General features: G+C 43.3%; 1 protein-coding gene across 3 annotated transcripts in view; it reads right to left on the bottom strand.

The window, feature by feature from the left end:
- The window catches only part of TASP1 (taspase 1), a 243,715-nt gene extending 241,837 nt beyond the window's left edge, over nucleotides 1-1,878 (bottom strand). For 2 of the 3 annotated variants that reach the window (XR_009530102.1, XM_060120650.1), the window contains exons 1-2: nucleotides 1,842-1,865; nucleotides 287-345 (exon numbers count right to left, since the gene is read on the bottom strand). The gene's annotated coding sequence lies outside the window, so the exon portion shown is untranslated. Of the gene's footprint in view, nucleotides 1-286; nucleotides 346-1,841 lie in introns of all 3 variants that reach the window. The other variant, XM_060077654.1, reaches the window with a different exon arrangement.
- Nucleotides 1,879-18,520: the final 16,642 nt, after the last annotated feature.

Consider the following 18,520-nt stretch of genomic DNA (forward strand, 5'->3'; position numbering starts at 1 on the left):
TAGGTATACATCTAAGAAAACTGAAAACATACGTCCACACAAAAACTTGTACATGGATGTTTATAGCAGAATTATTCATAATAGTCAAAAAGTGGAAACAATCCAAATGTCTATCAACTGATGATGGATAAACAAAACGTGGCATAGTTATATAATGGAATATTATTCAGCCATAAAAAGGAGTGACGTACTGATTCATAATACCACATGGATGTACCTTGAAAACATTATGCTAAGTGAAAGAAAGCAGACAACAAAAAGCCATATATTATATGATTCCACTTACATGAAGTATCCAGAATAGGAAAATCCATAGACACAAAGTAGATTAGTGGTTGCCAGGGGCTGGGGGAACAAGGGGAGGGGAGATCAATGGCGAGTAACTATAACGGTACAGAGTTTCTTTTGGAGGTGATGAAAAACTTGTGGAATTAGATAGTGATGATGGGTGCACAACGTTGTGAATATACTAAAAACCACTGAAATTTAAATTTAAAACGGTGGAATTTTATGAATTATATCTCAAAAAAATCCATGTAATAGACACATGTACAAAACATGCTTTTTAGTTAAAATCACATTTTATACACATACACTATGATCCTAAGTAGGTTAAGAATATGCTATTTTTGGGCTTCCCTGGTGGTGCAGTGGTTGCGAGTCCGCCTGCCGATGCAGGGGAAACGGGTTCGTGCCCCGGTCCGGGAAGATCCCACATGCCGCAGAGCGGCTGGGCCCGTGAGCCATGGCCACTGAGCCTGCGCGTCCGGAGCCTGTGCTCCGCAACGGGAGAGACCACAACAGTGAGAGGCCCGCGAACCGCAAAAAAAAAAAAAAAAAAAAAAAAAAGAATATGCTATTTTTTTTAATGTAGGGAATTCCCTGGCAGTCCAGTGGTTAGGACTCCCAGTGCTCTCACTGCCAAGGGCCCAGGTTCAATCCCTAGTCGGGGAACTAAGATCCTACAAGGCACACAGCGCAGCCAAAAGAAAAAAAAAGTAGAAAGAAAGAGATCAAAATGTTGGGCTGGGGCTGGTGGAACCACAGATGATCTCTTTTTAAATATTTCTACATTTTCCAGATATTCTTTAGTAAGCATGCACTGCTTTGTATAAGTGGGGGCAAAGCTTTATTTAAACAAAAAAGCAAATTACTAAACTCCCAAGTGTATGAAAATTCTTTAGCTTAGTATACAATGATCTCAGTCACGTGGTCCCCAAAATACCTTTCATTCCCCTCCCCTACAGAGGCGAATCAAGTTGAACTCCCTCCTTCCGGAAACACGATGCCCTCTATTTTCAGGGCACCTCCAGTTCCTGTTTTCCACCCTCCTCTCCAGTTGCTCCTTTTCCATCTTCTTGGTCCTTTCCTCTTCCTTCTCCACCTGAGCAGTAAATGCTAACGTTCCGCGGGACTCTAACCAGGCCTCTATTACACTACAGGGCTGCTTTCCCCCACCTGCCACGCAGGACCAGGGCGCACACCCTCGGGTCTCTACGAGCCTCGAACTCGGAGAAACCGCAGCCCGAGACTGCAAAGTGGGTGAAGGACTGCAAGGACTCCCTCCCCACACACAGACAGTCCCTTCCCCGGAGAGGGAATGAAGCCGCCAAGCTGCAGCCGCTGGGAGGGGGCCGACGCGGGCCCCACGCGCGACCGAGACTCGGGGACGAGGGACGTCCCGAGTCCCTTCCTCCACCACCGCCCCCAGCAAGGGGCATCCTGCGCGCCGCCCGCACCCGGCCCCGGAAAGGACGTCCCAGCGAGAGCGCGGCGCCCGGACAGAGGCAGCGCACGTTGGCGGCAAGGGCGCGGACAGCGTGAGAAAAAGAGACACTCACCCTCGTCAGCCCCGAGCCCTCACAGCACCGGAAGTAGTCACCCACCCGTTGCCAGGGTGAGGAAGCGAGGGTGACGTCAAGCTTTTCCATTGGCAGTGAGCATAACCACGTGGCCGGAAGCAGGCGCCCACACTCTGCTCGGTCTCCTCCCTCTGCTCCGGAGTGGTTCACCTGGTCGGGGAGGTGCAGGGAGGACACCACCTGGAGCCTCGTTGTGAGCCGCGCAGGCGCCGTTGCCTCTCTCTCCTCACCCCGCCTCTTAATGAGCCGGAAGGATGTGATCCTCTTATCTGGGTGGTTGGCGATGTGATGGGGAATGAAGTTAAACTAGTCATCTTTTATTGAGATGTCACTTAAGAGTTTAATTTCGTTCAATCCTTGCAGCCCCCCCCCCCCACACACACAGTAGGGAAAACTAGAGTTCTGCCCGGATTACATGTGGGAGGAAAGGGCTAGCCTTGCCCTGGGGAGAAGGAAAATGTGGGTGGCCTTTCTTTTAGCCTCTAGCATCTAAGACCAAGACCTAGTAACATTATGTAATCTCTTTAATGTTTCCTTGTAACTATTAACATGAATAGTTACCATGTAATTGTAACCAAAAGTGGGTTGCCGCTCAAAAGCAAATAAAGAAGAGGCAAAGTTGGTGGAAAGGAAAGTTTGCTTTATTTTGGATGTCGGATGTCGGCAAGCGGGTCCGGGGGCAACGCCTGTCCAAAGGCCAACTTCCCCAGACTGACAATCAGTGAGCAAGAGCTTTTATAGGTGGAGGGAGGGGGCTACATGCAGAAACAGCACAGTCAGCTCTGACAGTCATCTTGAAGTTAATCATGAGGGGATCTGACCAGTGTACATCTGGATTGTTTTAAGTACAGTCAGTCTTCAGTTCCAGGATGGGTTTGTTCCCATCTCCTTGAGGCCAATTCTTGGAATTGTGGCAGCTTATGTCATGGCTACAGTCTGGTCATCATGTAGTCAACTTCTTCCACCTGGCGGGGGTTTCAGTATGTACAAGACAGCTCACAGGATATGGCTCAGAATATTATTTATAGCCCTTGAGAAGGAACAAAAGGTCCCTGACTATGCTTAATGACTAAATTATTATTATTCGGTCTCCTTTGACTGTTTTCCTTTGTTTCTGCGTTTTCTCATTTCTCTGATTAAACTTATTCTTCAGCTAAAGTTTTTCCACAGACAAAAGGCAGGCTGAGGACATGGGGGCAAGGACCGTAGGATCCTGCTCCATTTCATAACCACCATTAAACCTGTCTTGGGAAGCAGAGGTTGAAAGGAGTAGTTCTGGATAGCTCTCAAAGTGTGGTCCTATCACCTGGACTCGTAGCAGAAATGTGAATTCTTAAGCTTTACCCCAGACTTGCTAAATCAGAAACTTTGGGCTTGGGACCCAACAATTTGATTTAACAAGCTGTCTGAGTGGATCAGACACAACTAAAATTTGAGAACCACTGAACCAGAGGGACTTTCTCTTTAGCCTAGTTGCAGAGGTGGGTTGAGGAGGGTGATGGAAGGAGCACCTCAGAAGGGGGAGCAATCAAGATGTGTACCTCCAGCAATCAAGAATGAGAGGGGACTTCCCTGGTGGTCCAGTGGCTAAGACTCCATGCTCTCAACGCAGGGGTCCCGGGTTTGATCCCTGGTCAGGGAACTGGATCCCACATGCCACAACTAAGTATTTGCATGCCACAACTATAGATCCTGCGTGGCGCAACTAAAGATCCCACATGCCACAACAAAGATCCCGCATGTGGCAACAAAGGTCCCGCGTACCACAACTAAGACCCGGCACAGCCAAATAAATAAATATAAAAAAAAAAAAAAAAAAAAAGAATAAGTCAGGAAGCCAATTTGGGGCTAGTATGGGAGACCCCAGAACTGATTCCCCTGGGATTCCTAGATAAACGTTTGTGTTAATTGTACAGGAAAGACTTTTCAACTGCTAGTAATTCCAAATTCATTTTATTAGCTTTTGTATTCTCCAACATATTTTTCTGCTAATATTTTTCTCTATGAACAGAAATAAAAGGGCATAAAAAGGTCTACAGTGAAAGTTATCTATAAAAACAGAATTTTAGATTTAAAAGGGAATGTGGGACCCTATATTAAAGTAAGTGGTTTAAAAAAGAAAAAAAAAACATGTTTAAGTCAGGATAGACAGAGGTAGTGCAGTGGTTAACAGCAAGGATTCTAGAAGCAAGAGAATCTGTGTTCATATCTCAGCCCTACCACCTACCAATTGAGTCACCTTGAACAATTTACTCAATCTTTCTGTGACTCAGTTTCCTCACTTGTAAAATGAGGAAAATAATAGAATCTCTCATAGAGCTGTTCTGTGGAATAAATAAGGTATGTGAAGTACTTAGGAAAGTATCAGGCCCATAATAAGTAATCAATAAATGTTACTTTAAAAAACCAAACATTAAGTTCAGGCTTGTTACTATAAAATATGCAAAGACTCAAACTTCTTTCTCAAATAAATGACACAATGGTATTAAATAAACCAAAAATGTCCAGTTTGCTCTTGGAGTAACTGTTATTAAAATTTGGAAAATAAATTAGTACTGTGCAATTGGAAGGTAAATTCTATATAATATAGGCATTCATGTGTTGAACAGATAATTAATTAGATCTTATTCATTATACATGAGAGGTGCTGAAGGTGTGAAGGCTTGAAAGAAGGATTGGAGGACCAGAGAGGTCAGCAAACAGTCAATTCCAGAGCCAAGCACACCCAGCCCCAAAGGTGACACCATCAAGAAACAACCGTACTGATGAACCGGTTTGCAGGGCAGAAATAGAGACACAGATGTAGAGAACAACAGTATGGGCACCAAGGGGGGAAAGCGGTGGGGGTTGGGGGGTGGTGTGATGAATTGGGAGTTTGGGACTGACCTATATACACTAGTATGTATAAAATAGGTAACTAATAAGAACCTGCTGTATAAAAAATAAATAAAATTCAAAAAAAAACAAAAAAGAAGCAGCTATACCACCACAGATGTACCGATAAAAGAGGCCAACTTGTCCTCAGATAATATACAGTTTAAATCTTATATATGCACATGTGCGTGTGTGTGTGTATGTTCGGTCCCCAGACCATGTCAGGGGAGCGTTAGTAACAAACTGTTATTTTATAATACTACTAAGATATTTATTTATCTTCCTATTCTCATTCTCTTACAAGCGTAAAATGTGCAAAAATTTCATAGATAGGATTTCAAATTTCATATTGCAACTAACTTTTAAAAAACCACCACCTGTCCAGTTTTGGTGTACTATCCAGAAAAGAGTATGCACAATTATCTGATAAGGCCATTAAAGTATTCTGTCCTTTTCCAGCTACAATCTGTGGGAGGCTGGATTTTTTTTTACATACTTCAACCAGCACAACATATCACATCAAATTGAATTCAGAGGCAGAAAGGAGAATATAGCTGGCTTCTTTTAGCCAGACATAAAGAGATTTGCAGGAATGCAAAAGATAACACTTTTCTCTCTACCTTTTTGGTTTGTTTTCAGAAAATACATTTATTTATCAAAATACGGTATTTAGGGGCTTCCCTGGTGGTGCAGTAGTTGAGAGTCCACCTGCCGATGCAGGGGAAACGGGTTCGTGCCCCAGTCCGGGAGGATCCCGCGTGCCGCGGAGCGGCTGGGCCTGTGAGCCATGGCCGCTGAGCCTGCACGTCCAGAGCCTGTGCTCCGCAACGGGAGAGGCCACGACAGTGAGAGGCCCGCGTACCGCAAAAAAAAAAAAAAAAAAAAAAAAACAACGGTATTTATATTAACATGCAACAGATTTATTTTTAAACAAAAATATTGTTTTATATTTTGGTTTTAATCTTTAATATGGTAAATATTAATAAATATAACCCACATGAACAAAATATCTGGAGCATTCTCAATTATGTTTAGGAGCAAAAAGTTGTCCTGAGACCAAAAGCCATATAACTGCTGATACAATTATTATAAATTTAGTCTGTATAGGATAGTAGTTATTTGGAAGGACTTTGAAATCAAATAAACCTGGGTCTATCTCCTGGATGTGCCACTTACTAGATGCCTAATATTGAACAAGTTACATAACCTTTCCTAACTTTTTCTTATCTGGAAAATGGAAGTAACAATCTACTTCATGGGATTGTTCGAGAATAATTAATGTAATGCATGTAAAATATTTAGCATATTGGCATTGTATAATAGTAAGTGCAATGAGTAAGAAATTAGTACTTGACTATAACAGATGTAACATATAAAAGTATTTGAGAAAGCACAAGAATAGGCAAGGAAGAGTCAAGAAAGAGGAGACAAGCATTTCAAGCAGAGAGAACAGCATATGCAAAACCACAAAGACCTACAAAAGACTGAATTCTGGGAACTCTAAGTAGCTCATAACTAAGGGATCATAAAGTGGAAGAAAGTACTGGCTGTTATGTGAGGAATAAATTATGGAGATCTTATGCCATTCTGTGGAGTTTGGATTTTAGCCTGTAGTCTGTGGGCAGCTACTATATCATTTTGAACAGAGTAGTGACAACGATCATATTTGCATATTGATACCCCTCCCATCTAAAGGTGTGTCTATGTTCCCTCTTTTTGAATCTGGGCTGGGTTTTGACTTGTAGGATAAGTTACTCTAGGTGACTTCTAAGGAAAGGTCACAGAAGCAATGCAGTTGGTGGTTCCCTCTTGGAATACCCTACTCTTGAATCCCAGCCACCATGCTCTGAGGAAGCCCAAGCAGCCACACGAGGAGACCATGTGTAGATGTTGTGATCAGCAGCCCCAGATAAGGTCCCAGCTGGCAGCCAGCACTGACTGCTGGACCAGTAAGTGAATGGGCCTTTAGAAGATTCCAGTCCCTAATCCTGGATTAACTTCCAGCCTTCTGTTCTTATGGAAGGTGGTTTGTGTGTTTCCCAGTGTAAGCTGCAGACGTCATCAGCAGAGACAAGCCTTCTCCACATGTCCTTTCCAAACCCTGATCCACAGAACCCGTGAGCATAATAAAATTGTTTTTGTTTTACACGTCTATGTTTATACTTCTACCAGTACTTATCACAGGCTCCAACAGCACTGCCACAGCTTACCAGCTCTTGTGTAGCTTTTCCTTTGTTAATTTTCTACCACTGACTTCTAGGGGTAGGAGGGAAAGTTTATTACATCGTAACAGTAACAATTTATTACACGGCAATAGTAAGTGGAACAGATTTTGTTACTTGGAAGTGGAATCTGTCATAACAAAACAACATAATAACATAACAAAAGTAAACCATATGGCACTGGCATTGAGACTCTGTGAAGCAGCAAGGGTGGGAGAGGATCCTACAGGAGAATGTTAGCAGAAGCCTAAAAGGCCTTGAGGAAGCTGCAGTAGGGCTCAAAAAAAGCTAAGGAGGATATTGTTGGAAGGTGGAGGAAAGGATCTCCCATTCATAGTGCCAGAAAATTGGCCCAGGCTTTGGGGAACAGACATAAACCATCACTACTGTGTCCTGTCTGAATTTCTTTTTTTTTTTTTTTTTTTTTTTGCTGTACGCGGGCCTCTCACTGCTGCGGCCTCTCCCGTTGCGGAGCACAGGCTCCGGACACACAGGCTCCGCGGCCATGGCTCGCGGGCCCAGCCGCTCCGCGGCATGTGGGATCCTCCGGGATCGGGGCACGAACCCGTGTCCCCTGCATCGGCAGGCGGACTCTCAACCACTGCGCCACCAGGGAAGCCCCTCCTGTCTGAATTTCTGACCACAGGATCTAAGAGTGTAATAAACTGGACACTTCACAAAGAGGAAATACCACCGAATGACAGAGGCAGAGATCAGAGTGATGCAGCTGTGAGGCAAGGAATGTCCGAGATCAAGGCTACCACCAGAAGCTAGAAAATACAAGGATGATCATACCCAGAGTCTTAAAGTGAACATGGCCCTGCTGACACCTTGATTTTGAACTTCTAGCCTCCAGAACTGTGAGAAAATAGATTTCTCCTGTTTTAAACCACTCAGTTTGTTGTACTTTGTTACAGCAGTCCTAGGAAACTAATACAGATAGTTTTGCTAAGACCATCCTAGTACATGTCTTTTGTTATACCTAGGAACACATTCTTAACGCTCATAGTTTTAGAGGTTGACTGGGGTCAGCTGAGCAGTTTTCACTTGGGGGTCTCTCATGCAGTTGTAGTTATATGGCAACTGAGGCTAGAGTCACCTGAAGGCTTCTTCACTCAATGTCTGATGGCTGGGCTGGTGTAACTGGAACAGCTGGACACTGGTTGGGCATCTCTCCACCTGCAGCCTCTCTGTGTGACTTGGGTTTCCTCACAACATGGAGGTCACAGTGCAGTTGGACATCACACATAGCAACTGACTTTCCCGAGCATGAGCATTCTAAGAAAAAGGAAGTGGACACTGCCAGTCCTCTTAAACTAGACCCAGAACCAGCAGAGTGCACACAACGCCATATGGAAGGCCAGTCAAAAGCCAGATCTGATTTAAAGGAGTGTGTCATTCCCTCCACCTTTTGATGGGGGCAATGGACCATGCCTTTAAAGGGGGATGGGATTAAGGGCAGCATTCTTGGAGACAAACTGCCTACTCAGTAAGGGTTCAGTGGTTGCATGTGACCAAGACCCCCTTTGGCTAAGTAAAGCCAAAAAATGAATGTATTAAATGGATGGGGTAGCTCACAGAAACATAGGGAAAACTCTCAGAAAAGATAGGAGCCAGAAAAGTTCTAGCTACCTAGCAACTACTAATGGACAAGCTTTTCCAGGGACAACCATGGGATGAATCAACTTCATCTATTTCTGCTGCCTGTGTCTCTTTCTTCAAGATTTAAATTCCAGGATAAAACCTATATATGGCATAAATTGGATCAAGTGTTCACACCTTGTCCAAGAGAAGACAAGATCCTCAAACTCATAATCCCACAAAAACTGCATAAAATGAGGGGAGGAAATTGAGAAACGTTTCCAAGAGCAGGAGACATGAATGCTAGACTGCAAAAAACAAAATATGCTCATTGTCTAGGATGCTTTGAGTGTAACTTTGCCTAAAATAATAGGACCAGTCAGGATCTTCCCCCGCCCTATGATTTCCTTTTCTTACTATCTACCTATACAACATTGTCCATTTCTGTAAGTTCAATGCTGTTTCAGCAAATTTAAAGCGTATCATTTGTTTGGAACTATTAACCCGTGTTATTTTATATAGTTTAGAACCAATAACATTTTTCCTTCCTTTATATAATCTTTACAAGGAAGAATGCACCTAACAGTATTAGGGGGGTGGCAGGGAAATCAAGGTGATTTAGCTTCTGTTCCAATGTTTCTCTTAAGTGTGAGGATGACATTGGAGGAAATTTTATGTTAAGCTTCACTTTTTCTTTTTTACTTCTTATTATGGAAATTTTCAAAGATATAAAAGGGTTGAGAGAATAGTATAAGTCATCCCATATTCCAATCACTGATTCATCCATAGTTTATCTGGATTTATTCTGGCTGCTCATACTTTGTTAGCAGATGCCTCTGGTGTCTGTACCTCATCTCCTTGGCTGACTCTGAGTTCATCTCCGGCAGGCAGCTCCAACTTGCACTGTCAGCTTCCTTGTCTTTCTGCTTTCTGGCCCAGGGTCACTTCTAGTGCTGCAGTAGCTTGCTCTGAGTTAATGCTCAAGCACACCCTGGAAGTGCTTGGGCAGTAACACCCGCTAGGGGCAACACTCAACCAAAGAGCTGTTTAAAGGCTCCAGCCTTCTGTCCTTCAGGCCAATCTGGAAGGCATTCTGTAAGCTTCTCAGAGTTCTCAGGGTTGCCCACAGCAGCAATAGATGAAGCATCCTTTCACTGGCTTTTCCTGCCTCCCTGCCTCACTCTTCATAGTCCCTCTCTTGCGCTTCCTTAAACCACCTGCCAAAAACTTCCTGCACTTGATCCTCTCTCAGGGTCTGTATTCAGGGGAACCCAAATTAAGACTGACCTCCTTCATCCAGTCTTATCTTTTGGTTACCATCAAAGCCTAATATTCATTTCTATGAAGCTCATTTTGCAGACAGGACTCAAGATAGTTTTCAAGATGCTGGCCAAGGTGGCTAACTGCTGTAGAAAAATTAGGAGCAGCATAATTCTGCTTTTCTACAAAAAATTAAGGGTAGCAGTCTCTTCCAATATTCCCGCTTAGCTAAAAATTGGAAGGAGGGGAGGAAGGAAGGAAGGAAGGAAGGAAGGGAAGAAGGAAGGAAGGGAGGAAGGAAGGAAGGAAGGAGGGAAGGAAGAAGGGGAGGAAGGAAGGAAGGAAAGACAGACAAGGGGAAGGAAATAGATGACTTGTTCTTTCTGACAGTTTCTACGACAGAATTGAAGTGTGATTTAGTAGCTGAACATAAATAACTTGATCCATCCAATATGAATTCTGAGATTTCCCTCCAAATCCCAGACCAGAGCTTTCTAACCCATGAGCCTCCTTAGGATGTGTTAGCAAGTGAATTGGCTGTCAGCACCTTGAGACCTGGGAACACACCCAGGCCTCCAGGGAAGGTGGGCCCAGGGGTCAGAGGACAGAACGATTGTAGCCTAGGGTCTCTAATGGGAAACAGATGCTCCCAGCTGTCACCTGCCATCAGCCTGCTCACTGACTATTTTCAGCCCTGGCTCCTTCTAGATCCATCCAGCTGTATAAACACACTTTTATCCACAAGCTGACTGTGGGAGCAGCCACTGAATCTGTCTTCTTTTCTATTAGGAGAGCCTGCCTGTGTTGAATCCAAGGCTTAACTCATCAGAACAACAATTAAACAAAGGTGAATTTTTTTTTCTTTTCCTTTTCTTTGTAATTTTTAGTCTCTATTTTCTTTGCTATCAAGATGCCTGGGTGGTATTAGCTGATGGTTCATCTACTGAGAGTTGAGGGCAAAAGGAATCTGTTTGAAATAAGAATGTTTTAAAGAGAGATGGAGAGGCAGGACAGGGGATCAGAATGCTTGAGTATTAGATGTAACCACGTGTCCTTGGGAATATCACTTAACCTCTTGGGGCCTCATTTTCCTTTATCTGTGAAATGAAGGAGTTAAGCTAACTGATATTTAAAGAATTTTCCCGTTACTAACATTTTAAATTATTTGTCATTTTTCTGGCTTTTTCTTTTCTTTTTTTTTTTTTTTACATATTCTTTCATTTGACAAACGCTTTCTGAGCATATATAAGGTACATAGCAGTCTGATCAGCACCTACAAAATATTAGCGCTAAAAGATTCCTTAGAGAGGCCAGGCTATAGTAGGCATTTGTTTTCTTTTCTCTCTCCAGCATCCCTTCCCTTTTCTCCCTGGTAATAATGTCCCTTGGACTATGGAAACTGATCCCCACCCCCATTTTATGTGTCTTTGCTGGGTCTTCCTGTCAGTGCCCTGGCAGCCTGACCCAGGTACGAGCATGTGACCCAGGCCCAGCTAATTACATACTATACCTGGGGCTGTAAGTCTAGGCTCATGACTCATTTCAGGTCCATCCAAGTTCTTCCCTAGAATCTTATATTATGGATTTTTGAAGAGAGGATCCTCTTTTACACGTTAGGTTATTAAATTGAAAGAGGTAAAATCTGTGGCCATTCCCTTTCCGTGTTGCATGGAGAAAGTCCATCTGGAGTTAGAAGAGCTAAAGGCAATACATGAGGAGAAGCAGAGTCAAGAGATGGGGAGAAACTTCAAATGGTCTGGTTTGAAGCCTCTCCCTCCCAGTTATATGTGCCAATCAATCTCTATCTATCTATCTGTCTCTCTCTCTGTCTCTCTCTCAGTTAGTTTGAGATGGCTTACTGTCACTTCCAACCAAAAGAGTCCTGACTAATAGATAGTCAAACTATTTTTTTAATATAATTCTCACAGTGTTTGAGATTTGTCCAAGGTTACATGGCAAGTGAATAGCAGAGCTGGGACCCAATCAACTCTGACTCCTGACTTCTCCTGACTTCCCAACCAGTTCTTTTATTCTTTGTGTTTCTTCCAACTTTGTATGATGAAAATTTCCAAACGTACAGAAAACTTGAAAAATAAAAAAAAGCAAGCTCCTGTATATCTACCACCTAGATTTTACGATACCATTTACATTTCACTGTACTTGCTTTATCACATATCTAGCCATTACTCTATCTGGACATAAACCTATCTATTTAAAAAAAAATAAATTTCAAAGTAAATTGCAACCAGTTCTTTTTGTTGTGCCATATCTCAACGTTTACAGGGATGGTGGTGTGTTGGATGGGGCTTGGATGGGCAAGCTGTCTTGTCCACATGCATGCACAAGGGCCCCTCATGGTACATGATGGAGCCATGGATGGGAAAAGAAAGTAGTTGTTTTGTGAATCAGAAACCTCCATAAATGAGAGTGGTGAGCCTAGGGGAGACCCACAAGAAATAAGTAAAAGCATAAGTGAACAATACAACAACATGAGTGATGAGTGTGATAAAGGAAATAAAGCAGAGAATGTCATAGTGCATGTCTGTGTATTAGGGAAAACAATACTAGATCAACCCTAGGAAAGCCTCATAGAGAAGGTGACTTTTGGATTATACCTCAATGAAGAAAGGAACCAACCATGACACCATCTGGAGGAACAAGATTCAGGCAGAAAGAAAAGCCAGTTCAAAGCCCTCAGGGTACTCCAGCAACAGAAAGAATCTTGGCAAAGTACCCTCCATCTCCTCCTCTGCATTATCCTTATCAACACCAACATCTTCATTAGGACTGGAAGTATTTGTGGTATATTTAACAATCAGTCATTGCTGTTTCTAAGTGAATTGAGTTATTACATCTCTTTGTAACTCTGTTAGCCAAACGGTATCTCAGTAACCCTGCCAGTCACTTTCTACACAAAGATAAACAGCTCCAAGAGTAGTTTTGACACACAGAAGCCCCATAAGCCTACAGAAACAACCTGGTCCTAGAAAGGAACATGCTGGTCTTTCACAATTACGCTGGTCCAGAGAACAGGCTCAAATTACATCCCAAACAACTCATGGTTTCTTATGCCTGCTCTTTTAACATCCTAATTGGCAGGCCCTTGGCCAAAAAAACTGTTAGTTTATCTTGTGTAAATGGCTTAAATATGTGTTTTACCATTAAAATGGTCCAAAACCAACACTTTGCATTGCTTTCAAGTGCCTTTTTGACCTGCCCTCAGTGGAAGCCAGATTAACTTAAAGCTTTATAAGTGAAATGTCTTAATCTGAGAGACTGTTCTGCCCTCAGTGGTTCCAGGATCATGAGGAGATGGACCTCTTTAGTTTCTTTTATTTTCAGTAATTTTTTTCTTTAATTTTTGAGATATTTGGTCAGAAATGAGCCCAGGAACATATGCTTCAAGTTTTATTTTTATGGCTTTTTAACCATGCCATGAATAATGTCCAAAACATCAATATTAAATGAAATTAATACCATGACTGATCGGGAGGACATTTGGATCTAGTATGTAGTTAACTGCATTTTTCTAGTCCAATTCTACAAGTATAGCATAGTAGAATTGGAATAGAAAAGTCCAAATATCCCTAGAAACAACCACATGGAATTTTTTAAATGCAGAAATTATATATACCATGGTCGTTTAAAGCCAGATTTACCACTGGAAAAATTTATTTCCTGGGAACAAAGCCATATTTATTAAAGACAAATGTATTACAGGAGTGTCTCTCAGAATTCTCAAACTGTGAATTTTTGCACATAACAAACGTGAACACATTGCCATGTTTCTGCAACTGTGGAGCCGGAAGATGCTGTGGTGAATGCTGGTGGTACCCTCCGAGGTCTCTAACCATTTCTGGGCCCCTCCCTTGGCTTCTGTGCTCTCGCTTTTACCAGCCAGCTGGTCTGACTCTCTTCAGAGCCCATTCCTTGGGCAGCTGGAGCCACTTTGCCCACTTTGCTGAGAGCTCCAAGTGCCTGGGGGCCCACACATCCCCCTAGGGTGGCCTTTGGCCAACAAGGGCTGGTACTGGAATAGGAAAGCCCAGCTCCTTCCCTTGAGAAAGTACAAACTCAGAGGTATAATCTTGGCTCTCGAGCCTCCCCATGGGATCAAGCAGAAGCTGTGGCTCTGCCTGAAATCACTCCTTTGCTTGGCTTCTCCCTCTTCCCCAGCTTGCCTCCTCCACTCCCTCACCTATTTCTTTCGGAAGGCCTTCCTTCACATGTTACTTGCACGCAAATCCTCATCTCAGGGTCTGCTTCTGAAGGACCACACGTACCTGACAGGAAGTTCATCTGCTCCAATCCACTCAGTTCACAGATGGTTAACGCAATCCATCAATCCACAAATATTTGTGGAAGGCCTACTATGTGTTGGGCCCACAGTAGGCATGGAGAAGGGGACCTCTGGCTAAGTGTAAATGACAGAGTCATCTGACCCAGGGCCCACGTTATCTTCTGTCAGGGCCGGTGTGAGAGTCCAGGGAAAGGTGTCACCAAAGACAAGTGTGTGAAATCCCTCCTGCATTTCAATGTTTATTCCTAAGTTATTAAGCAATATTCATGGAAGCTGGGAAAGAGAGAAACCTAATGAAGATGGACTGGAAAGTTATGCAAATCAGCTATACCCATGGAAAGTAGGCCAGTAGAAAACTGTCTATAGATTTACCCAAGTCCAACAACATTCACTGAGAAACTCTGAAACACTGTTATCTGATTATTGACATCATTTTCTTCTAGTCTCTATTACTTATCTTTAAGGTTTGCAAACATGAAACATAATGGCAGATAGGAAATTGTAGGAAGTGGTCTTATTTCGCCCCAAAGATCCTAAACACTCCTGTGGGAAGCTGCCAGTAAAAGTACCTCTAATCCCACTCTTCTCTCTAGTCATCCAACCAGTAAATATTACTAAGAAACAGCAATAAAGAGCAGCTGTCCAGGCTGGTCTTTGTTTCTTCTAGAACTCATTTCTAATCAAATAAACCAAAAACTATTGTGATTCAGATACCATTGTGGTAGGTAGAATGAGATGTCTAAGGTACTAATCTCAGGAACCTGTGAATATTTTATTTTACAAGGTAACGGGGTCTAAACCCCCACTCCCAACATGTATGTGTTTGGGGTGTGGTGGTTCCCCACACCAACAACCAATGCTCCAGACACCAGCTGGGTGTCCTGTCATTCAATTCAGTTCTGACACTAGCTACCTGGAGACAGCATCGGATTCCACAGGTGAAGGGCTCAGTCCCACTAGACTGCCCCCAACTTTCTGATGCCAATCGCAAGCCCAGGTTGTCACCTGTGCTTCTGACCAACCTGCTGTCGATTGGAGGTTCCTACAACCCCTCCTCAAGTTCCATTAATTTGCTACAGTAGCTCACAGAGCTCAGGAAACATTTTACTTACTAGATGACTGGTTTATTATAAAAGGATGTAACACAGGAACAGCCAGATGGAAGAGATGTATAGGGCAAGGTATGGGGAAAGGGCATGGAGCTTCCATGCCCTCTTCAGGTGCACCATTGTCACCAAATCTCCATGTGTTCACCAACCCGGGTCTCTCCGAACCCTGTCCTTTTGAGTTTTTATGGAGGCTTCATTACGTAGACATGACTGATTAAATCATTAGCCATTGGCCACCCAGAGGTCGGGGGTTGGGACTGAAAGTTCCAACTGTCTAATTACACAGTTGGCTCCTCTGGCTACCAGTCCCATCCTTATTAGCTTTCCAAAAGTCGCCTCATTAAATAACAAAAGACACCTTTGGAGCTCTCATCACTTAGGAAATTCCAAGGGTTTGGGAGTTCTGTGCCAGGAGCAGCATCAAAGACCAAATGTACATCTCTTATTAAAAATCACAATATCACACAAGGCAAAGGAAAAATAAGATTGCAGATAGAACTAAGATTGTTAATCAGCTGATTTTAAAATAAGATTATCCTAGGTTGCTCTGATGGGCTCAATGTAATCAGAAGGGTCCTTAAACGTGGAAAAGAGAATCAGAAGCATCAATGTCAGAGTAATGCTGTATGAGAAAGACTTGAATGGCCATTGATGGCTTTGAGGATGGAAGGGGGGACGGGGGTGGGCGGCATGAGCAAAAGAGTGTGAGCAGCCTCCAGAAACTGGAAAAGGCAAGGACACAGATTCTCCCCTCGGGCCTCCAAAACAGAACACAGCCTTGCTAACATCTTGATTTTAGCCCAGTGAGACCCATGTCCTACTACAGAATCGTAAGATTATAAATGTGTGTTGTTTAAAGCTACCAAATTTGTGGGAATTTGTTACAGCGACAATAGGAGACTGATATACCATCTGCTTTCCAGGTTCAATACAGCTTCTGAAGAAACTACAAAACCTATTCATGGGTCACAGCCATAATTCTTATTCACTCAGTTTTGACTCCCCTGACCTGTACTTTAAATGTCCTTTTTGGCTGTCACCAGGGTCTTCTGTGTTTTCCCTGACCCTCTGTTTACTCAACTCGACGGCAGTCAGGTTTCAAGTGCTGTCACTTTCTTCTGGCCTCTCACATCAACCACTATGAATATTTTCAAGCTTAGAAGTGGTCGTTCCCCCTGCAATTTACAGGTGGGATGCCCAGCTTCCTTTTCTGCTTCCCCTTCCATTTTTATATTCTGTTTAATTTGAGATTTTGGAGATGTGATGTTCCGTGATGGTAGCAATAAACAAATGAAATCCAGATGGCTTTAGGACAACTGGAGGGAAATTTCCAGCTCCTCTGGACAAGATACATTAGGATCAAAGACACGGAGTGATGACATAAGTATCACCAAGGCCCCAAATAACTCCACATGCATTTACTCACATATTCATTCATTTACTGATTTAATTGTATATTAATAAATATTTATTGAGTGCCGACCATGTGCCAGGAACTGCTCTAGGAGCTGGGGATTCATCCGTGATGAAGAAACTTATATTCTGGTGCAGGGAGGCAGGCCATAAACTAGATAAGTAAATAATATAATATGATGAAGATGGTAGATGCAATGAGAAAAAAAAGAGCAGGATATTTGACATGGAGTCGTGGTGCTCCCATTTACATTGGGTGGAAAAAATCAGCTTCGCTTTAAAAAGTGACATTTGAAAAAAGACTCGAAGAGGACTTCCCTGGCTGTCCAGTGGTTAAGACTCGGTGCTTTCACTGCCACGGCCCTGTGTTCAATCCCTGGTCGGGGAACTAAGATCTAACAAGCCACTCGGTGAGGTCAAAAGAAAAAAAAAAAAAAAAGACTTGAATAAGTTGAGGGTCCCAGCCATTTCAGACCCAGGAAACAACCAGTCCAATGGCCAAGAGGCGAGAGGAAGGCTGAGGGTTCAAGGAGTAGCAAGATCAGTGTAACTGGAGCAGAAGCTAGTGGGGAGAGAGTTAGGAGACAGACACCGAGGCAACTGAGGGGAGGACTTGATTTTGAATGAAACAGAGAGCTATGATTCTGCACTCAAATACAAGGTGTGGTTTTTTCCCTCCACACCAAGCAATTCTCTGACAATGGCTGGGTGTCCTACCATTCAACCCAATTCTGACCCAGAGATAGTGTCACATCCCACGGGTTAAGGGCTCAGTCCCACAAGGCTGCCTTCCCCCACTTCAAACACCAGTTGCAAGTCCTGGTTGCCACCTGTTCTTCTGACCCACTGCTTGTAGATTAGAGGCTCCAATGACCCCCTCCTTGGGTTTGAGTAATTCTCTACAGCAGCTCACAAAACTCAGAGAAATGTTTTACTTACTCAATGACTAGTTTATTATAAAAGGATATAACCCGGGAACAGTCAGATGTAAGAGATGCACAGGGCAAGGTATGTGGGAAAGGTTGCTAAGCTTCCATGCCCTCTCCAGATGCGCCCCTCTCCCCAAGGCATGTTCACCAACCCAGAATCTCTCTGAAGCCGCTCCTTTTGGATTTTTATGAAGGCTGCTTTACATAAGTACAATTGATTAAATCATTGGCCATTGGTGATTGAACTCAACCTCCAGACCCTCACCCGTCTGCAGAGGCTGGGGAGTGGGACTGAAAGCTCCAACCCTCAAATCACGAGGTTGATTCCCCTGAAAACCTGCCCCTATCCTCAGGTGCTTTCCAAAAGCCACCTCATTGACATAAGAAAAGCCACCTTTAGGGACTGCTCTCACCACTTAGGAAATTCCAAGGGATTTAGGAGCTCTGTTCTAGGAAGGGGATGAAAACCAAGTATATATTTCTTAAAAGTCACAATATCACAGGAGCCATTACATGACTTTAAGACCAAGAATGACATGATCTTACTATGCTTTAAATGAACTGTTCTAGTCACTGAGAATCAACTGTAGAGCAGCAATGGAATAGCAGGGACACCATTCATGAGGTGATTTCAAATATCTAGGTGAGAGCTGATGGTGGCTGGTGCCAGGGTGGTGGCAGTGGATGTGGTAAGACGTGGTCAGATTCTGGTTATATTTTGAAGATGGGACCAACATGATTTCACATTAGACTACACGTGTGTCATGTGAGAAGGAGCAGGATAGAAGATAACTCCAAGCTTCTCTTGGAAGGATGGCATTTTCAGTCATTGAAATGTGGCAGACTGTGGATGGAAGACTCTGTGGGGAAGGGGAAGATTAGAAGGTCAAGATAGGACACGTTAGCTTTGCTCTATCTAATAGATATCCAAGAGGAGCTATCAGCTCGGCAGTAGGATTTATGAGTCTAG

The sequence above is a fragment of the Mesoplodon densirostris genome, chromosome 16 (assembly GCF_025265405.1).
Source record: "Mesoplodon densirostris isolate mMesDen1 chromosome 16, mMesDen1 primary haplotype, whole genome shotgun sequence".
NCBI classification, from domain to species: Eukaryota; Metazoa; Chordata; class Mammalia; order Artiodactyla; family Ziphiidae; genus Mesoplodon; species Mesoplodon densirostris.